At 44.3% G+C, this 8,679-nt stretch overlaps 1 pseudogene; it reads left to right on the top strand.

The window, feature by feature from the left end:
- The first annotated feature begins 6,362 nt into the window (after nucleotides 1-6,362).
- Nucleotides 6,363-7,987, top strand: LOC103954188 (annotated as a pseudogene).
- The last annotated feature ends 692 nt before the right edge of the window (nucleotides 7,988-8,679 follow it).

Genomic DNA, 8,679 nt, shown 5'->3' on the forward strand with positions numbered 1-8,679 from the left:
GAAACGGCTGCAACAACCCAAACGGCTTCTTCCTTTCTGCTTTAACCTGTTGACAAATAGCACATCTACTCACATACTCAGCTATCTCCCTCTTCATACCCGGCCAATAATAAAATGGTCGAATGGTATGATACATTTTAGTAGCACCTGGGTGCATGGCGTAAGCCGAGATATGTGCTTCATCGAGAATTTCTTTCTTTAAATCCAAATTATTGGGCACAAACATTCTTCCCTCTTGCATCAACATGCCATCCGACTCACGCACTCTGAGGTCTCTCCTCCTTCCTTGATCTCGAGCTTGGATTAGTTCTTGAGTTTGCTCATCAGCTACCTGAGCTGCAAGTACCCGATCAACTAAGATTGGCCTAACTTGGAAATTAGCAAGTAAAGCCACTTCTCGACCTTCTGCTTCTAAACTCACTCCTGTAGAACGCAAGTTCGCCAAAAGAGGAATACGACTCGCGTACAACGCATTAATGCGGCCCTGAGACTTCCTGCTAAGTGCATCAGCAACTACATTTGCACGACCAGGGTGATAGTCAATTGTACAATCATAATCGCTGAGCAACTCCATCCACCTCCGTTGACGAAGATTAAGTTCCTTCTGAGTAAAAAGATACTGAAGGCTCTTGTGATCTGTAAAGATCCTACATTTCTCCCCATAAAGGTAGTGTCTCCATAACTTCAACGCAAAGATAATAGCAGCCAACTCCAAATCATGTGTAGGGTAATTCAACTCATGGGGCTTCAATTGTCGCGAAGCATAAGCAATCACCCTACCATGCTGCATTAACACACATCCCAGACCATTCAAGGAAGCATCGCTATAAACCTCGAAATCACCACTATCGTCCGGGAGTGCCAAAACCGGTGCATGAGTGAGACAATGCTTCAACTGCTGGAAACTCTGCTCACACTTATCATCCCACTCAAATTTAACATCCTTCCTCGTCAACCTCGTCAATGGTAAAGCAATCACAGAGAAATCCTTAACTAATCGCCGATAATACCCCGCCAAACCAAGGAAACTCCTCACCTCAGTGACGGTTCGTGGTTGCTCCCAATTCTCCACAGCTGCTACCTTCTGAGGGTCCACCAAAATACCCTGAGCAGAAATAACGTGCCCCAGAAACGCAACTTGGTCTAACCAAAACTGGCACTTGCTAAACTTAGCATACAATTAGTGTTCCCTCAACCTCTTCAACGCCAAAGTAAGATGTCGAACGTGCTCCGCCTTAGACTTCGAGTACACCAGAATATCGTCAATGAAAACAATAACAAACCTATCCAAATATGGCTGGAATACTCGGTTCATCAAATCCATAAAAGCAGCTGGTGCATTCGTCAACCCAAATGGCATAATCAGAAACTCGTAATGACCATAACGAGTCCTGAACGCCGTCTTAGGAACATCATCCCTACCAATCTTCAGCTGATAATATCCAGACCTCAAGTCAATCTTGGAGAATACACAAGCACCTCGAAGCTGATCAAACAAATCATCGATACGTGGCAATGGATAACGGTTTTTAATCGTTACCCGATTCAATTGCCTATAATCAATACACAGCCTCAAAGTTCCGTCTTTCTTCCTCACAAACAATACTGGAGTTCCCCACGGTGAAGTACTAGGCTGAATGAAACCCTTGTCCACTAATTCCTACAACTGAACTTTTAATTCCCTTAACTCAGCAGGTGCCATACGATAAGGAGTCAAGGAAATAGGATTAGTACCTGGAAGCAACTCAATAGTGAACTCCATATCTCGATCTGGTGGTAAACCAGGCAAATCCTCGGGGAAAACATCGGGAAAGTGTTTGATTACCCTCACATCCTCAACTCTACTAGGAGGAGCCTCATCTAATACTACATGGGCTAAGTACCCCTGGCAACCTTTAGACAACAACCTTTTCGCTCGCAAAGCCGAAATAACGCCATGTCTCACCCCACTCTGCTCACCCACAAAAGTAACCACAGGTAGTCCAGGACGATGAAACGTAACTATTTTCCCGTAGCAATCAATATTGGCACGATAGAAATGCAACCAATCCGTGACCAGAATCACATCAAAGTCAACAATATCTAACGGGATAAGATCAGCTGGCATAATAATACCCTCAACTATCACTGGACACCCTAGGTACACATGATCTACAATACATCTCTCCCCTCTAGGCATCGCGAACTCTAAATCATACCCTAGAGGTGTGGGGCGAGGTTGCGTCACTTGAGCAAATGTATGAGATATCACAGAATGTGTAGCACCACAATCAACTAATACTCTAGCAAAATAACCAAGTATATTCAACGTACCTATGATCAGATCCGGATTGTTCTGAGCGTCCTGCAGCGAAATATTATGAATACGCCCCTGGGTCTGCTGTCGTCCACCGCGTCCTCTGCTCGTCTGACCACCGCGACTCTGAGTACCACGCCCCTGACTGGGCTGGCCAGACTGCCTCGAAGACCCTGCACTACTCGAAGCAATCTCTCCCTGCTGAAACTGTCCTCCCTGAAACCACTGAGAACCGTCTGCTGGAGCTGGAGGATACGACATATAGCCACCAGAATACTGAGGATAACCACCCTGAGAATAGGGGTCCTGGGGATACTGATACTGTCCCGGGGCATAAGGAACAACATCACCCTAATAGTGATAGGCACCACCTCTTCCTGCCTGCCCGTAACTACTCGGACCCTGAATCTGCTGGATAGGTGCAGGTGGCGGCAAGAAAGTCTGCTGCGGCTTCTGCTGCTGACTCTGGGGACAATTCGCAGCTCGATGTCCCATCTGCCCACAAGTAAAACAACCACTGCTGCCACGCCTACACTCGCCAAAGTGCCAATTATTACACCTGCGGCAAAGTGGGGCCCTACCTCGGCCACCATCACCCTATCTCTGGCCTCGAGCACCACCAGCAAACCTACCTCTACGTTCCTGACCAGTGGTGCTGAAACCACCGCTAGAAGAGCTAGAACTAGTACCACCCCTCTTGAAATTCTGAGTCTGACGAAGCCCGAGCGACGCTTGACCTTTACCCTTAACATCTTTCTTCTGATTACCGTTCTTCTCTTCCTCATCACTCTCGCTCGACATGTTTTCAGAGTCCTCAACTCTCAGCAGAACCTCATAGAAATCCTGGTAAGTATCACAGTGAGTAGTGGTCGCCATCGAACGCCATTTCTTCTTAGTACCTAAGCGAAAACGACAAAGCATCTCCGCCGGATTACCAGCAATCTCCGGATGATAGCGAGACAAGTCAGTGAACTTCCGATAGTACTCATTTGCTGTCATCTTCCTCTGTTTCAACTCAGTAAATTCCTGCTTCTTACGATCGATGTACTCAGGGGGCACAAACCTTCTCTTGAATAAATTAATGAAAACATTCCAATCCGTTTTCTGAGCTGGAGTCAAATGACGAAGTTCCTGCTCCCACCAGGCTGCAGACTCCAAACCCAGAAACCACGAGGTCGTCTCAACCCACTTCTCAACTGGAAGATTCCCCTGACTATTCAGAACACGAAAAGTCTTCTCAATGTGTTCTAACCATCGCTCTACACCCTCATGACCTTCATTAGCCTCAAACTTATCCAACTTCAGATTATACATAGTCTCCAGAGGAGTCCTCTGGGGAGGGCGAATCGCCGACTGAATGGCTGTAGCGATAGCTTCCCCCAGCTGAGCAATATCGGGGAAACTAGGCTCATCAGAGCGACGTGGTTCCCGACGAGGCAGCATAGTTCTGACAAAAGGCACCAAAACCATTAGAATACTCACAAAAGACAGAGGACTGTCAAACCTAGGCTCTGTTACCAAACTGACACACCCCGACCGAGATCAGGGCGTGCTGGCCGTCACGTGGAAGTGACGTAGCCATGTGCACAGTGCGGAAACTAATAAAGTAGTAATGTAAAAGTACGAATAAGTAAAAACTAGCATACATAAGGTAGAAGTAGTAAGTGCTAGCGTAAGTGAGACGCTAAGTTTAGAGCTAAACGCCTAGAGCAGTCCAACTAAAATAGCGTTACAACAGTGCGCCCGAAGGTGAACACACGCTGGTGCTCATCTATCAGAAATGCCGGGAAAGCCCTCTGGGAAACCACCAAATCAACTGAACAGCTAGAACCTGGAGGAGCGCAAAACAAAAGCGTGAGTGGGCAAAAACAAAGCTTTTCAAAACCAGCTCAAAATAAGTTCTAACCCCTCGCCGTAAAACCTGTATACTTCCCAGAAAATAAACATATGCTCGTATATATAGATATGCCAATCATGCTCCATAATATGCCATGTCGGAACCTCAGAATGAAATGCAAGTGCTCAGGTGTAAATCACATCAATAATACGTAATCTTGCAGCCGGAGTCACCTAACGTGACCTGTATAGCTACATCTAGAGCGCAAATCTCAATCACTATAACTGAACCTACCCACGAGTCGGAACCACCTCAAGTGGTCTGTACGACAGGCCTGGGTGTAATACATATAAACGTTCTAGTGCTACGATCACATGAAGGCTGTGCGAATAATCGCGGGTCACCTACGAGTCGGAACCACCTAAAGTGGTCTGTACGACAAGACTGTGCACCTAACTTCGATCCAAGCCGAGCGTATGGTGCGGGAGGTGAACAAAACGTGAAGGACTGTGCCCTACTCTGGGCGGGAGCACTAACACCGGGGGTGCAGGTTATGAGCTCTCTAAGCATCTCGAACCACTACTGAATATAAACGTAAATAACACTTACCTGGAACTTACCTGTGCATCCACAGCACCAATTATGCATACGTATATGTATACGATTAATAAAACTACTAATGATGCATAAGGAACGATAATATGACACATGGCATAACTAATAACATTTAAACCAATTTATGGGAAAATAATAGTATATAGGTATATACGGAAAACCAAAAGCCCACTCACTGGTATGTGGAAGGGTCGTAGCCCCCCTGCCTCGAGTGACCACGCTCGTCCTTGGGATACGTTTCACCTATATGCGAAAATACTATAAACACGTTAATTTTAAAGCACATAATCTTCCTTTCGTAATAACTTCTCATACATTACTCAAAATGGACAATTGAATATACCAATGTGCTCTACACAACCTCAGGATCACACCCATATTTTTAGAAAAATTTTCCACCGCCGCACGCGCCCCCACGCGCCGGCCACGCGCAGGCACGTGCCTGGCACGCTGACGGCGTCAACTGACGCCGTTAGGAATATTCCGTTAGTTCTAACGGATTCAGTTAACGGCGTCAGGAATATTCCGTCAGAATTGACGGAATATTCCGTCACCTTCTCCGGCGAGCCTCCAGCGCCGTCGCCGGCGCCGGAAAACTGGAAAAACTTCAACCTTCGATTTCTCTCTCGTTTTTCAACCATTTTTCGTGATTTTTGCACCAAAACGAAGCCTAAGACTAGGAGAACATAAATATACAACTTTTAAGGCCTAAAAACCATGGAATCTCACCTGCAAAAACGATCCAAGTCCGGCCAATTTCGAACCCAACGATCCCGACGTCCAAATTCACCAAACGAACCACTCCGAGACTCCTTGGGACCTCACCAAGCTATCTACAAGCTTCAAATTTCCTAAAACGTGATAAATCACGTATGAATGAATAGTACTCAAATCGGACCTACGTCGAATCGACGTGAAAACGTTGATATTCTTACCTGAAAATGGTACGACTGGACTCCTCTCAGCCTCACGAGCTCGAAGGTGGTCCTGGTTCCCTCGATCCGTAAATGTTTGAGTGTGTTTGTGTGTGTCTGTACGTTTCCAGAAGGAAGAGGAAGGAAAGAGGACTCGGGAGAGAGAGACAGGGAGAGGGACAGGGAATCTGGGAGAGTGACAGTGTGTGTGTGTGTGTGTGTGGCCCAACACATGCCAACACCACACCAAACAACCACTAAACGTAAAAGAAACGAACTAAGGGCAAAATAGTCATTTCACACGTGAGTTTTCGATATTTTCGGGACGGGATGTCACAACGAGACTAATTTAAGGATATTCAATTGTTATTTTAAATCTGAAGTAATAAATTAAAATTTTAAATGAATCTATAAAATTACAAGCGCATTGAATTAGGATTTGGATTTAAAAGAACTAAAACGCAAAGGATTGTGGTGGATTTTAATGGATTTCATTGTGTATTTTTTTAGGCTTCTAAAAAAATTACCTCCCTTTTGGAGAGAATTTACTCAAAAATCCTATAGATTTCTTGGAAGTTCATTAAAACTCTATAAATTTATACCTCTTTTAAAATCTTTTGAAATCTCAATTAAATACGCATGTTCAAGCAAGCCTATAAAGAGTAATGTGAGCTTATCATGAGCTCTAACCCACACCACCATGAGCTCCTTAATTGAACCTAAGAAGCTTCTTCACATAGCCTTATTTCCATGGCTGGCATTAGGTCACATAATACCATTTCTTGAGGTTGTCAAGCACATAGCTCGGAGGGGTCACAAAGTTTCCTTCATATCCACCCCAAGAAACATCCAACGCCTCCCCAAAATCCCACCAGACTTAATTCCTTTGATCACCTTAGTCCAAATCCTGCTACCGTGCATCGAAAGCCTCCCGGAGAATGTAGAGGCCACCATGAACGTGCCATATGACCTAATCCCATTCCTAAAATTGGCTCGTGACAGACTTGAACAAGGTATTTTTGATTTCCTCCAAACTCACTCGCCCGATTGGATTATTCATGATTACACCCCTCACTGGTTACACACTATAGCTTCCAATCTTGGCATTCGTCGAGCTCATCTTAGTCTTTTCAATGCGTTTTCAGTATGTTTTTTTGGACCAACGGTACCAGATGTACTAAATTGATATAGTCCTAGAACAGCACCTGAGCACTTTACTGTCCCACCTGAGTGGGTTCCTTTTCCTTCAAAGTTATATTATAGGCCTTTTGAGGCCAAGAAAATGTTCGACAGAAAGCAAGAAAATGCATCTGGAATCACAGATTGGGATCGTATGGCGTCAACAATACAAGGTTGTCAAGTCTATCTTTTTCGAAGTTGTAGAGAGATCGAAGGGGATTGGCTCGATTTGCTTCCAGAGCTTCATGGGAGACCTGTGATTCCACTAGGGTTATTGCCACCAATGGATTTTGTTCAATCCAGTGAAGAGAAAGAAGATAGCAACTGGCCCTTGATTTGTGAGTGGTTAGACAACCAAGAGAAACAGAATGTAGTTTACATTGCACTCGGAAGTGAGGTTAATTTAAGTCAACAAGACTTCACTGAGTTGGCTCTTGGACTAGAGCTATTCGGGTTGCCCTTTTTTTTTACGTTCTTAGAAGGCCCGGTTGGTCAAAAGATGCTGATTCCGTCAAGCTGCCCGAGAGGTTTGAGGACCAGGCCAAGGGTCATGGGATTGTTTGGACAACTTGGGCACCTCAACACAAAATCTTGGCTCACAAGGCAACCGAGGGATTCTTGACACACAGCGGTTGGAGTTCACTCATAGAAGGACTACACTATGGTCAAGCTCTTATCATGTTGCTCTTCTTATATGACTAAGGGTTAAACACCAGGTTTGGGGACAAGAAGATTGGAATTGAGGTGCCAAGAAACGAAGACGATGGATCGTTTATTAAGGACTGGGTGGCTGAGTCACTAAATTTCGTTATGGTGGATGAGGAAGGGAAGGCTTACAGGGATGGAGCCAAAGAATACAGTGCATTATTTGGAGATAAGGACCTCCATGACAGATACATGGACAAATGCGTGGAGCATTTAGAAAAGCATACATGAGCTTTGTACGTTTTTGCCCCGGAAAGAGGCCACATTGTTGTGTGATATGTATGCACTTTTATATTTTCTGAAATGAATTTTAGTATTGGTTATGATCTGATATTCTTAATATATCTAAAATCATAAAAACCTTGATAGCAATTTTTTATGGATTGAAAATCTTTTTTTAAGTATGTTGCTCTAATAAGTCGTAGACATCTGAAAAGAGTAAAAAGTTCTATAGTAAGGTTCACCCTCACACTTAGGTTGTGCACATGATTTGCACATGATCCGTATTAACAGTATAAATAGTATAATGACAACACATTATCTACATCCTATCAAAATGGTGGGATACATTATCAATAGACTATCTAGCTGAATCATGGGCGAATAACCATGCGCATAACCCAGGTGCCCGAGTGAGCAGCCCTCAAAAGGCATCTAACCTACTAGCAAGTTACTCTTTTCAACCATGTCCTATAAGGATTAGGAGAATGGTGGTTCTAGTTTAGCTAAGAAGAAGAGGCAGCGGAAGGGGGAGGGTTTGAACCCAAGATGTAATGAGTTGAAAAGGATTTTATTATCACACCTCAGACTCAGGATCAGTAAAAAAAAAAACCCAAATCCGAAACATAAGCTAAAAAAGATAAAGGAACTGAACGGATGAAAAATTAAAATCCTCTCACAAAAACAAATCACAATTCTTTACAAGGCTAAATAAATAACTGAATAATTAATAATTCTAACCCTACTGTTGGATGGAAGACTCGTTGACCGGGGACTAGACCACCACTGGATGAGAAACCCTATAGCACACGATAGACTACCTCTTCCAAGCGATCAGCTCTCTGGTGGTTAGTGCTCTAATGATGGGCTCTAGTGCACGTGATAGACTACCTGTCTCAAAAGACCAATGCCTA

The sequence above is a fragment of a genome, unplaced genomic scaffold (assembly GCF_019419815.1).
Source record: "Pyrus x bretschneideri cultivar Hongxiangsu unplaced genomic scaffold, Pyrus_bretschneideri_v1 Contig86, whole genome shotgun sequence".
Taxonomy (NCBI): Eukaryota; Viridiplantae; Streptophyta; class Magnoliopsida; order Rosales; family Rosaceae; genus Pyrus; species Pyrus x bretschneideri.